The sequence below is a fragment of the Euprymna scolopes genome, chromosome 35, assembly GCF_053919585.1.
Source record: "Euprymna scolopes isolate OS-2025 chromosome 35, ASM5391958v1, whole genome shotgun sequence".
Taxonomy (NCBI): Eukaryota; Metazoa; Mollusca; class Cephalopoda; order Sepiida; family Sepiolidae; genus Euprymna; species Euprymna scolopes.
The window spans coordinates 49,817,434-49,831,176 of NC_136516.1; the positions used below are offsets into that span (position 1 = coordinate 49,817,434).

Below are 13,743 nucleotides of genomic sequence, written 5' to 3' on the forward strand. Positions count from 1 at the left end.
AACAGTACATAGGACCCGAGAAAAGCTGGGCGGAACTGCTAGTATATCTCTAAAAGTGAAATTGTTTGTGTGCCTTTCTGTCTATGTGTGTACATTTCCTTACAAAATTACTCTGTCAATTTTCAGTCTGCAAACTCGTGAGGGTGCATAATGAGTACTGAGATTTGGAAGAATCTTTTTAATACGTTTTCGGCAAGAAATTTGGCGATTAAGGGGTCAAAGTTCAACGATTTGACATTTGAGAACTCTACCAAACTCCTACGACAATTTTGGCTCTAAAAACTTGAAATTTAAGATATAGGTTCCTAGGACATGGATCTAACTTAATAACTTGATTTGAGCCCAAAAAAATAAATGTTAAGGGGGGCATAATAGGAGTCCAAGTTAAAAACAATTGACCGCTTTCTTTTTTTTTTTTTACTCAACATACACCTACAAACACCCGGGCAACGCCGGGCTGAAATGCTAGCATATATGTATATATATATATATATATATATATATATATATATATATATATATATATATATATATATATATATGTGTATGTGCCAAAAAATTATGAACACTACATACGACCCGAGCAAAGCAACGCCGGGCTGAAATGCTAGCATATATATATATATATATATATATATATATATATATATATATATATGTGTGTGTGTGTGTGTGTGTGTGTGTGTGTGTGTGTGTGTGTGCCAAAAAATTATGAACACTACATACGACCCGAGCAAAGCTCGGCTGAACTGCTAGTCTAAACTGTTCTTCACCTAGATATTTTTCTTGTGATCCAAATTCAGATTATTTGTATTCAGGCACACAATACATACTTTACTTTCTGTTATTTCAGAATATCAGTTATCTGGTTTAATTTTCAGTCATGCCTTTTTAGTTGAACAATTTTTGTTGAACAATAAAATGTTTTTTTGATTAGCGGATTTATACTTAGTATCTTTGTGCAATTTTATTCGATGTATGAAATGAAATTCGCTTTAGATTATTTTAAAAGGTACTTAACCCAGACAAACGACTGATAATATGAGACTTTCTTAATAATTAATTTAAAGTAAAATTAGTTACATGAATATCTTATACTTTTAATTAAAGAATGTCATAAAATGTTTACGTTTACAAGAACTAAAATTTTATTTGTTTCTTACTAACATTAAAAATACACGAAGGAATACTAAACATTATCACTAAAATGACTTCACTATTTACAGTTAGTTCTTACTTAATAAAGTAAACTTGGCTAAGAAATTTCAAAGTTTAGAGTGAAAATATTAAATAGTCAATGTAACCAACTTCCTAGCCACATAACACCCTTAAAGCATATTTTTCTCACCATGTAATACGTGTTAACCATAATTCCATGAATATGTAGCAAACGTTAAACATAACTTCCTACCCAAAAAGCACGCTTAAACCATAGGGTAATGGCATTTAGCTTGCTTTAGCCATAGATTCTTGGTAATGCAACATGTATTAAACATACCTTCCTTGTCATGTAACACGTTTTAACCATAATTGTATAGCCATATAGAGCTCTTTAATCATGTATTAAGCCTTAACCATAGATTCCTAACTATGTACCACACTGTAAGCATAGATTCGTAGCCATTTAAGACGCCTTAATCATAGCTTTCTGGCTATGTAGTACATTTTAATCATAGTTTAGTATCAATATCGTACGCGTTAACAATAAGCTTTAGTTCATGTACCACACTCAATTATTGCTTTCTAGCCATGTAGCATAATGTACCCATAACTTTATAGCCATAGCTCACGCTTTAACCACAGCTTTTTAGCCAAGTAGCACGCTTAATCATAGCTTCCAAACTATATAGCGCACTGTAACTATAACTTACTAGTCATGCAGCAGGCTTTAAACATAGTTTCCTGACTGCGTAGAACGGTTCATTGTTTTAACTCTGTCTTGAATTGGAGAATATTGTAATGTTACTATTTAAACTACAGAACCTCACTGCAGAAGTAGTTCGTAAGCTGAACTTGCCAAAGACTGCGTAGTCGAACGTTCCACAGTTTAAACCAAAGCGGGGGGTTTGGTGATATAATAAAAGCTTCATGGAACTCATGAACAACCGAACGGTCTTAAATTATTTGTTGGATAAAGACATTAATATTCATAATAGTCTACATTGCTCGTAGTCATCGATTCATCTCCTTATACATGATTATAGCGCTCAATAAAGCTTGTACGTCTTATGAATAATGACAAAACTACTATCAGAATGTGAAATAGCTTTAACTCTTTTGATATAATGAAATAATTTTGTTTAATTTGCTTTGTAGCTTTTTCGTTTTCGACGATGCACTGTACACGATTAAAAAATACTCGTATTTCGGATTTTTGTTAGATTAGGATATATAAATTGGCTTATTTGTATTCTTTTGGATCATTACTCTTATTCCAGTTGGTATTTTCACGACGATTCAGTTGATGTAAACTCCGAAATTCTTAATATAAATACATCTTTTAAAATTAGCGTGAATTCGCGAATTTACAGAGAAAGAGCTCCTCATAATTATGCTAGAATCGCCCACATATTGACCGCGTTGCTTTCCGATATCTCGTATAACTTAAACATTGTTAACCTTTTGTTAGATTGGATTAGTAATTTGTATTATTTTAATTATTTAAATTATAACTCTCGCCATCGTTGTCATTTTAGTAAGTCAGCCGATAGAAACATGGAAATTCGTCCACAGTATCTTTTCGGAATTCGGAAATTTTATATAAAACTCTGTAACCTATATGAAATTTGGAACTCAAGCGATCATATAGCAAGATCCAGTAGGTAGATTGCCCACATTCCCTTAGTCATAATTAAATGCTAATTATTATGTTATGCTTTATGAGTATTGTCGCCTGTAATACGGATTGACCTTTCAACCTTCAGAATATTGTCAATTAGAACAAATTGTAAACTAGGTCACAGGGGTACAGGGCTCTTGAGTTCGATATAAATATGTCCATGTTCGAGGGCAGTTTGTATAAATGAAATGCTGACCTTCTCCAGATAAAACCTGAAGCCACCTGATGCAATAAACAAAAACAAAAGTAAATGTATTACTACAAGTTACAAAAATAATAAATAATACGTGTTAGATGGATGGATTCTAACTCAGAAAAGGACAATTCTCCCTCGTTGTCTAAAACACTGTTTATTGAATGTGAGAAATAAACGGCAGCGTAAGAAAAACGATATTTAGAGATTTACAAGGCTGTTAAAACTAAAGCCAATCTCCGCGTTCTGCTCTTCCCAATCGCCAGATCAACCGAAATAATCTTAAGATTAATATTAGAATAGCGGTCCGCATAATCCGAATAAGGTGTTTTACGCCCAGCATTTGTGTCATACACAAAACAACCAAGTTGCTGCAATCATTAGAAGAAAAAAAAAACATTAAAATTCAGAATGATTATTCATAACTTGCTTGATGGTTTTCTGACATACGCCTGGGTTGTGCTTTTCTTTGATATTTTATAATAATCTGTAATCAGAACATTTTTATTTGCAACTTGAAAAGTGACTAACTTGACATAAATTATATAGAAGTCATTTATTCACCTTATTCTTTGTTCTATTCACTAACCAGTGTGTTTATAAGGCATAGAAAGAGAGAGAGAGAGAGGAGAGGGAGAGGGAGAGGGGGAGAGGGAGAAGGGGTAAGAGACAGACAGACACATAGAGCGGGGGATCGAAATCTGTAATTAATTATATCTTATCAGAAGAACTTCCTAAACGGAATGCTACTGATTATTAATTTATCTCTTTGAACCATGTGATATCCTATTCGTTTTTAATACATGCCTTAAACTTAAGTAATTTTCAACAGTTAGTTGATTTTTGAAAAAAACCTCGGTGTGTTATTTTAGTCTAAACTTAATAAATTATTTACAGAAGGATATTTCTGGCTCAATATCTAGCACATATAACAAAATCTATTTTTGATATTTTTAACGATACCTGATTGTGAATTGCAGGCCAATACAATTCTTCAAAGAATTGATATAATTACTACACTTAATTTAAACTCGATAAAATCCGCTTCATCTATCGAGCAAAAGAAAAAGAAAAGTAAATCATTTTGTCGAACTGTATTGCTAAAAGTGTACTGTACATGTAATGTTTTGAAAGAATCAAAACATTATTTTGTTTGAGCGTAGTTGTCATTATGATAAAATGTAATTTTGATAATGTTGTGTCCTTACTGTTTGGGGTGGATTTTAATCATTTCTACTAGGCTCTTCACACAAACCTTTGGGGATATCAGGTAGTATGTTCTCACAAATTTTGGTTGGCACACGGAAAAATTTTGTCAGTGATTGGACGATATTACCACACAAACCGAAAAAGTTTTCCCATATAGGTCGCTGGAAAAATGGTGGGATCCTTCTATCAATCTAGTAGATATTTACCCACTAATGCAATTCTCTACCTATATAAGAGCCAGGTACGTCCAAGGATGGAGTATTGTCGTCAAATCTGGCTAGGAGCTGCTAGGACGACTTATCCTGTATTGACAGAGTTCAAAATAGATTTTGTAACCGAGTGGGGGACGCTCTTTTCTCTTCCCTGTAACCTCTTTCTCACAGAAGAGACGCTGTGAGCATGTCTCTGTTGTATTGTTATTTTCATGGCAAGTGCTCGTCGGAGCTTCAATCTATAGTCCCCCCTCGCCAAACATTCACAAAAACACTCGTCTGGCTGTAAATACTATCAATAATTTCCTCCACCTAAACCTAAACGTAGATTCCATGAACAAAGCTTCTTTCTAAGAACTGCACATCCCTGGAACTCTTTTCCGTTTTACTGCTTTCCAGCTGACTACGATATGGCCGTATTCATGCCCAATGTAAACAAGTTCTTGATGATCCGTTCCCCTTAAGTAATCCAATTTTAACAAATTTACACTTCTAACGATTACTATGATACTATCTTTTTGACACTCTATAACTTTTATCCTTGGGTGACCTTGATAAGTTGTAATTCCTTTGTAAAAAATGCTCTAGTGCACCTGACTAAACATCATTCGATGCAATCTATCTATATATATATATATATATAAGTGAACGTGTATGCGTGTCTGTGTCTGTGTCTGCGTATATTTCCCTACGCAATAACTTTGTCAATTTTTAGTCTACAGACTCGTAATTTGATATATAGGGTACTGAGATTGGGGAAAATCGATGTGATCGGTTTTTGGCCAGAAATTTGGCGATTAAGGGGTCAAAATTCAACGATTTGACCTTTGAGAACTCTACTAAACTCCTCCGACAATTTTCGGTTCTATACACTTGAAATTTTAAATATAGGTTCCTTGCATATGGATCTAACTTAATAACTTGATTTGAGCCCAGCACAATAAATTTTTAGGGGTCATAATAGGGGTCAAAGTTTAAAAAAATTGACCTCTGCGGTCTCTTCCAAATTACTAAGACAATTTCTGGTGTAAATATTTGAAATTTTACACAAAGGGTATTCAGAGATAGGGCAAGCTTTTTCATCAGTTTGGGTTGAAAATGTGTAGTTACCAATATATAAATGTATGTATGTATGTATGTTTGCATGCCTGCCTTAAACTTTCAATAGAGGCGACGGATTTTACCAAGATCACTCCCGATTTAAACGTTGGCCCTTTCATACGACAAATATCGAAAAATTGGCTAAAAGCATTAATATCTTCCCCTTCAACTAGGCACTTTTCTACAGGGGGGGTCACTTTTTTCGCCGATATTTTTTAAAGTTATCCTCTCCTTTAGATTGTTTAGCCTTACTTTTAAAAAATGTCGCTTCCGGTTTGGCGGTGGTCGGAACAGCATAAACATTAAGTTTTACCCCGTTCTTTTCGTCCTTTGCGTTAGGGGTTCGAGCCTGCCTTCCTACTACCACTTTCTTTTTTTGCTCAACATACACATCAAAACACCCTGGCAACGCCGGGCTGAAATGCTAGTATATCTATAAAAGCGAACGCGTCTGTGTGCCTGTGTGCCTGTGTACATTTTCCTACGCAATAACTCTGTCAATTTTTAGTCTGCAGACTCGAAATTTGATATACGGGGGACTGAGATTTGAGAAAATCGATGTGATCGGTTTTCGGCCCGAAATTTGGCTGTTAAGAGGTCAAAATTCAACGATTTGACCTTTGAGATCTCTACCAAACTCCTTCGACAATTTGGGGTCTAAACTCTTGAAATTTTAGATATAGGCTCCTTGGGAATGGATCTAAATAACTTGGTTTGAGCCCAAGTCAATAAATGTTAAGGGGTCATAATACGGGTCAAATAAAAAAAATGACTGTTTTTTTCTTTTTTTCCTTTTTTTTTTTTTTTGCTCAGCATACACCTCCAAACACCCGGTCAACGCCGGTCCGAAATGCTAGTATCATATATATTGTGAGGATATCCCGTAACGTCTAATCCTTCACTTTTTTTGTATCGTTTCAACATAAAAAATATCAAATTATAATTTAATCTTATTTTTAATTTTCTAAATGATTGATAAGATTTATTATTTATTGAATAAAACAATGTTTTTTAAAGCAATACACAATTCAACACTTCGTTAAATATGAAAGTTCATAAACACGCTTTATCCACTACACAATGTAACAGGCGTTGATAAAGTCAAGACTGCCGGTTCTATTTCACTTCCGATGTCTGCTCTGCTGATATGACGACGGTGAGAAGCAAGATATGGCATCATTATATTAATGTTTCCCTTCATATCAGATAATATGAAAGCCGTCATAATTTATTCCTGGTAAGAATAGTTTTATTGTCTGCTTTATCATGACGCTTGCTTGACCATGTAAGCAAAAGCGTACCTCTGTTACATCAAGATACTTTATTAGATGAGGTGATGCGACAATTCCAATATTTTTTTCAATGTCGATGCAATTACCGATTCTGGTCTAAATTTCCAAAGCATAATCATATGTGCAAACCGTTCCTTAATTGAAAGAAATGAAAAGAAAAATCACATATGATTACACTGGTCAACAAATTTTTATTTTTTTTTTCTTTGGCATACCATCTAGGAGTGTTTTCTGGGGGTTTGAACGTCGCTGATTACGAATATAACATTGGTTTTGCCAGATTGGCTCTAGTTTAGAAGATACTGATAGCCCCAAATAAGCCTAAACTGCTAAAATTCTCCCTGAAATACTTCAATATAGAAGCAGTAAATAATAATTTTCTGATATTATTAGGGAGAACTTTTATATAAATATATACTGTAATTACTTAATAACATGTTCCATAAATATAGTTGCAGTATAAATTAAACAGTAATTAAGAATTTTCTTTTTAATCCCACAGTTGAAAATGAGTTCCAGAGAGAAAATGAGTTCTTCTAGAAGATGTTGCAGATATGAACCGGATGTCTTTTGTTACATCTGTGGACAGTATATGATGGCACAACAAAAGAGGAATATTACAGACTTTGTCAGGAGGGCGTACAAAGCATACTTCGATATGATACTTTGTGACCAAGACAAGTCTTGGGCCCCACATATGGTGTGCAAAACCTGTGTAGAAAGTCTCCGCGGTTGGACCAACGGTAAGCTGAAGTTGAAGTTTGCTGTAACAATGGCGTGGAGAGAGCCCAACAATCATTTTGATGACTGCTACTTCTGTCTCAATGACATGACGGAGTTTAACAAGCACAAGAAAGCAAATTGGCAGTATCCGAGCCTGGATTCTGCTATCCGTCCTGTTGCGCACTCTGAGGATCGACCTGTGCCTGTTTTCACCAGTTTGCCTGAAATCGATGAAACCGAAGAGATTCCAGAGAACCCTAAAATGGCCCTCAGCTTTTCAATCAATCTGAACTTAATGACCTAGTGCGAGACCTTTGTTTGTCGAAGGAGCAGTCTGAACTTCTTGCATCACGACTCCAAGAGAAAAACATTCTTGATTCTGGCACAAAAGTAACATACTATAGGGCAAGGGAAGGCAGCTTGCTTCGTTTCTTTTCTAAAGAAGACGACCTGGTCTTTTGTAATGACGTTTTTGCACTTCTTAACTGCATGGGGATCTCATCATATGACCCAGCAGATTGGCGTCTCTTCATAGATAGCTCGAAAGCAAGTCTAAAAATTGTACTTTTGCACAATGGCAATAAGTTTGCTCCTGTACCAATTGGCCATTCTACCAAGATGAAAGAAGAGTATGATGCTATCAAATTTGTTCTTGAAAAGCTGAATTACAACACTCATAAATGGCTGATTTGTGTGGACTTGAAAATGGTGAATTTTCTGCTTGGTCAGAAAAGTGGGTATACAAAGTATCCCTGCTTTCTTTGTTTGTGGGATAGCAGAGCAAGAATCCAGCACTAGAGAAGGGAGAACTGGCCAGAACGAGAAAGTCTCGAAGTTGGCACAGCCAACGTCATCAATGAGCCTTTGGTACCCAGGGATAGAATCATCTTCCCTCCATTGCACATAAAACTAGGGCTCATGAAGCAGTTTGTTAAGGCGTTGAACAAGGATGGGGGTTGCTTCAAGTACATATGCAGGCAATTTCCAGGTCTTTCCATCGAAAAAGCTAAAGGTGGCATCTTAGATGGACCTCAGATTCGAACGCTCATGAGAGATTCTGCTTCACTAATCATATGAACACGGTTGAGTTAAATGCTTGGGTGTCCTTCACAGATGTAGTGACAAACTTTTTGGGAAATCACAAAGCTGACAATTACAAGCAATTGGTCCGTAAGATGCTTACTGCATACGGAAAACTAGGGGCAAATATGAGCATTAAAGTTCATTTCTTGTTTAGCCACCTCGACAGATTTCCTGGTAATCTTGGTGATTACAGTGAGGAGCAGGGAGAGAGATTCCATCAAGACATCAAAACAATGGAAGAGAGGTATCTAGGCAAATGGGATGAGCACATGATGGCAGACTACTGCTGGAACCTTTTGAGAGACTGTCCAGAAGTTGCTCACAAGCGAAAATCGTATAAACGTCAATTTTAGTTTTGTGAATAAAATATTGTTTTGTGTGTTCATTGTAACTAAGAATCTAGTGTATAATGCTTTGCATTAATTTATGATATATAACTGATTATGTAAATGTTTTTTTCACTTGAAGAATTAAAATTCAGCAAATTTTTAGCAAATTTTTTGTATATCCTCGAAATCTATGAAAAGTGTTCAGTTATAGGATAAATGAAATGATGTTATATCTAACTTAACTTGTTAGATTGAGATTTTCACTGTCTTTGTGGTTTAAGATTATCATAAAAATCAATATCTGACATTTATGCACTATTTAGCCGTTTTTTGTACGAATGGGTGATTTCAGACAAACGACCCCCCCCCTATGATATCTCAAAAACTAGAGCCAATTAGAAAAAACTAATATCAGATTCGGATTCAGCGCCCTTGAAAACCCCAGAAACCAGTCTTACTTTGCCTGCCAAAAATATTGTGTTGACCAGTGTTAATTTTCATATAATGCAGTTTCAATTTATGCTAGTACCAGCAAATTCATAGCTTCACTATAATAATGATTTTCTAATATCTTTCTTCTAATGAAAAGAACGCATTTCCTTTAAATTTCGCGGATTAAGAAAATCTAAATAATTCTTTTTGAGGGGCATAGCACACAATGGAATCTTGTAAATCATAATTTACAGTCTTTAATTTTGTTTTTTTATGGAAATCTCTATTTCTTATTTTACTGGTATTGAACTTTTTTATTTACAATATAAATATAAATATTTATATTAGCTTTAAGTTTACAGATGCTTTTCACATGTAACCATAATTCTTACTTCTTGATATTATGTATATACTAGCATGTGTGCCCGGGTGTTTGGAGGTGTATGCTGAGAAAAAAAATAAACAAAAAAAAGGGTCAATTTTTTTAGCTTTGACCCCTATTATTACCCCTTAACATTTATTGTTTGGGGCTCAAATCAAGTTATTAAGTTAGATCCATGGCCAAGAAATCTATATCTAAAATTTCAAGTGTTTAGAACCCAAATTGTCGGATGAGTTTGGTAGAGTTCTCAAAGGTCAAATCGTTGCACTTTTACCAGTTAACAACCAAATTTCCGACCGAAAACTGATCACATAGACTTTCCCAAATCTCAGTACCCTGTATATCAAATTTCGAATCTGTAGACTAAAAATTGACAGAGTTATTACGTAGGGAAATGTACACACACAGAGAAAGACGCACAGACACACAGACACGTTCACTTTTATATATATATACTACCATTTCAGCCCGGCGTTGCTCGGGTGTTTGGAAGTGTGTGCTGAGCAAAAAAATCAAAAATCAAAAAACAAAAACGGTCAATTTTTTAAATTGGACCCCTATTATGACCCCTTAACATTTATTGTTTTGGGGCCCAAATCGATTTATTAAGTTAGATCCATGTTCAAGGAACCTATATACCAAGGAACCTATACCCAAAATTGTTGGAGGAGTTTGGTAGAGTTCTCAAAGTTCTAATCCTTGAATTTTGACCTCTTAATCGCAGAATTTCTGGCCGAAATCCGGTCACATAGATTTTCCCAAATCTCAGTACCCTGTATATCAAATTTCGAGTCTGTAGATTGAAAATTGACAAAGTTATTACGAAGGAAAATGTACACAGGCACACAGACACGTTCCCTTATATATACATATATGCATGTGTTTGTGTGTTCTGTGTCTGTGTCCTCCTGTCTCTGTGTCTGTGTGTGCGTATTAGTTTTACTGGTAATTGAATACCTATAAAAATTTGACATTATATTTACTATCAGCAATGGAAAATTAAGTTTTAAACAAAACCTAACAAAAATATAATTAAACATCGTATTCAACATCAGAAAAAATGCATACATTTTTCGGATTCCGATACCATAAATGTTCTGATTCTTCAAACCCTTGAGTTTTATTTCGCTTAATCGACCGAACTCTAAACAAAAGGCTGGCCGATTTGACAGTCATCATAGAAGATCAACGATTTTCCTAGAAAAAGTGAGGATTGAGAGGTGCCCATAAAGCCAACTCAATTCATGATGGCCACTTGTGTGGTACGTAATAGAACGCGTTTATGGAGGAAGTCCCGATTGATTCTTGACTCGTCTCCACACCCAATACTAATATGTTCTTTAGACTGTCGTATTTTTGTCATTGTTTATTGAAAAACATTTATTGTGTAAAAAAAAAAAATAACCACCAGAAAGACACGATGAATTTAAATTGAGATTTTTAAAACGGAATGAATTTTAATACGTTTCAAAAAGGAAGTTTTGAAATCCCCGCGGTTATCCTACTCAATATGTTCCGATTTTCCAATCATTATCGTCCGAATATTCCAATTTATGTTTTCATTTCACGGTCGAACGGCATTTGTCAATTTCAATTATATTTCGAGTTGAAACTAATGTAAACATAAGACAATGAATAAATTTGAATTCAAACAGCAACAAATTAACGTCCGGTCTCACATTTCATTTTATGCAAATTCATTTTTTTTGGCTGAAGAACTGATCGGACAATATTGTTTGAGAAAAAAATAAACAAAAATGCGGGAATGTATTCTCTGGAATTAAAAACGAACCATTATCATTCTGAGATGTTCGACGTATAAATCAGGAAAAAATAGCGAATTGAAACGTTATTTCAATATCTAAATAAATGGGTGTTAAAAACTATGATCTTCTATATAAATGAAACAGCACATGTATTATGTGTGTGTAATCTCATAAATAATTGGTCATATAGCACTGAAATTATCAAAAACAAATATGTATGTAGCAAGGATGTTTTATAGCAAGTAATATCTTTGTTTGTATGCATGTATATCGCGTACAGACATCGGTAAATTACCATGCAAAATGTTCATTCCTATAGCCGAAATTTTTTTTTTTATGCACATGCGCCAGATTCGCTTCATTCCTTCAAGCTGTTTAGAAAACAACATCATTCTGGAACACTAGATGTTTTGATTTCAATTCTAGCTGATGATAGCAACTCTTTTTTTTTCATGTCGTTGTAATAATAAATAAATAAAAATGTAATAATACGTTCATTTTACTCGCGGTTTTAAATTTGTACATACGAAGAAAACCTATATATATATCCCGTTTGTTATTATTTTATCGATTAGACAAACAAGAATTACTTTCAAATAAAACATTCTAACGCTTATGAATGCATGCGTTTTTTTTTTCATTTTTATAAAATATAAGCATATCAGACATTAATGCTAATATACGAAGACATACTTATTTTTTCTTTTTTATTATTATTCTTTGACTGATTAGAGTGAAAATTATTAATTTCAAATAGATATTCGGTGTTTTTTTTCAGTGTACGCATCGTGTTACATTTCAGGTAGGATTTCAAACTTCAATTAATTGCATATGGAAGCTTTCTTTTGTTTAACTTGTAAGGGGAAGTGCAGAACAGTTAAACAGCTCCCCTTCCTTTGTTAAAAATGGTTTTCTAAATAACAACGTATTCTTTCAACCCAATTCGTACACTGCACAAGTACCAAAAATTTTAACGTTCTGTGCGTTTTTAAGACTTTACAGTACATTTTTGAAAACATAGCTCTCCCTCTCTCTCTCTCTCTCTCTCTCTCTCTTCCTTTATATAAATATATATATATATATATATATATTCATTTATCGATTAGATAAACAAATATTAATAACAAAACATCTCTAATTTTTAGTCGCTTGCAAGCGATCTATGTCACTGCGTCGGTCGGTCGGTCGGTGTGTCGGGCTGTCCGTAACACTTTTGTCCTGGCATTTTGGTTTAGATCAAAGGTCTGTTCTTAATAGTTGCTGTTCTTAGCTTTTTAAGCTTTTCTTGGTCTTTTGGCCAAGATAAAAGTGTAGTATTTATTCCGGCAGATACTGCAAGCAAAGACCATATGTGGGGGCGACCCCACATATAAGACCTTGGCAAATTAAAGTGCAACCATTCATACGAAGTGTCACTATCCTGCACCCCTACTCCCCGAGGAGTTGGTCCCCATTTCCCCTTCACTCCTCACATTAAAAATCGGCCTTGTGTCTAATTTGCTCGCTGGGGGGGCAAATAAATACCCTTGTCTTGGCCTTTTAGCCAAGATTAAAGTGTAGTATCTATTCCGGCAGGTACTGCAAGCAAAGACCATATGTGGGGGCAGTCCCACATATAAGACATTGGGCAATATAGGGGCAACCCTTCATACCAATTGTCACTATCAAGCTCCCCTACTCCCCGTGGAGTTTGTCCCCATTTTCCCTTCACTCCTCATAATAAAAATCGACGTTCTGCCTAATTTGCTCGGTGGAGGAACAAATAAATACACTTTTCTTGGCCTTTTGGCCAAGATCAAAGTGTAGTATCTATTCCGGCAGATACTGCAAGGAAAGACTATATGTGGGAGCAACTCCACATATAAGACCTTAGTCAATGTAGGGGAAACCCTTCATACCAATTGTCACTATCCAGCTCCCCTACTCCCCGGGGAGTTGGTCCCCATTGGCACTTCATCCTCACATTAAAAATCGGCCTTGTGCCTAATTTGCTCGGTGGGGGAGCAAATAAATGCCCTTTTCTTGGCCTTTTGGCTAAGATCAAAGTGTAGTATCTGTTCCTACTAGATGCTGTACTTATGTTTGTAACTTTGTGATAAAAAGTGGGGGATCACTTTTCTGTATTAATGTAATTTAAAATGATCACCCACTTTACAACCAGTCAGTCACAAAGCCATTCAAG

At 35.0% G+C, this 13,743-nt stretch overlaps 1 pseudogene; it reads left to right on the top strand.

The window, feature by feature from the left end:
* Positions 1 to 13,575: 13,575 nt before the first annotated feature.
* The window catches only part of LOC145260045 (U2 spliceosomal RNA), a 213-nt pseudogene continuing 45 nt past the window's right edge, over positions 13,576 to 13,743 (top strand).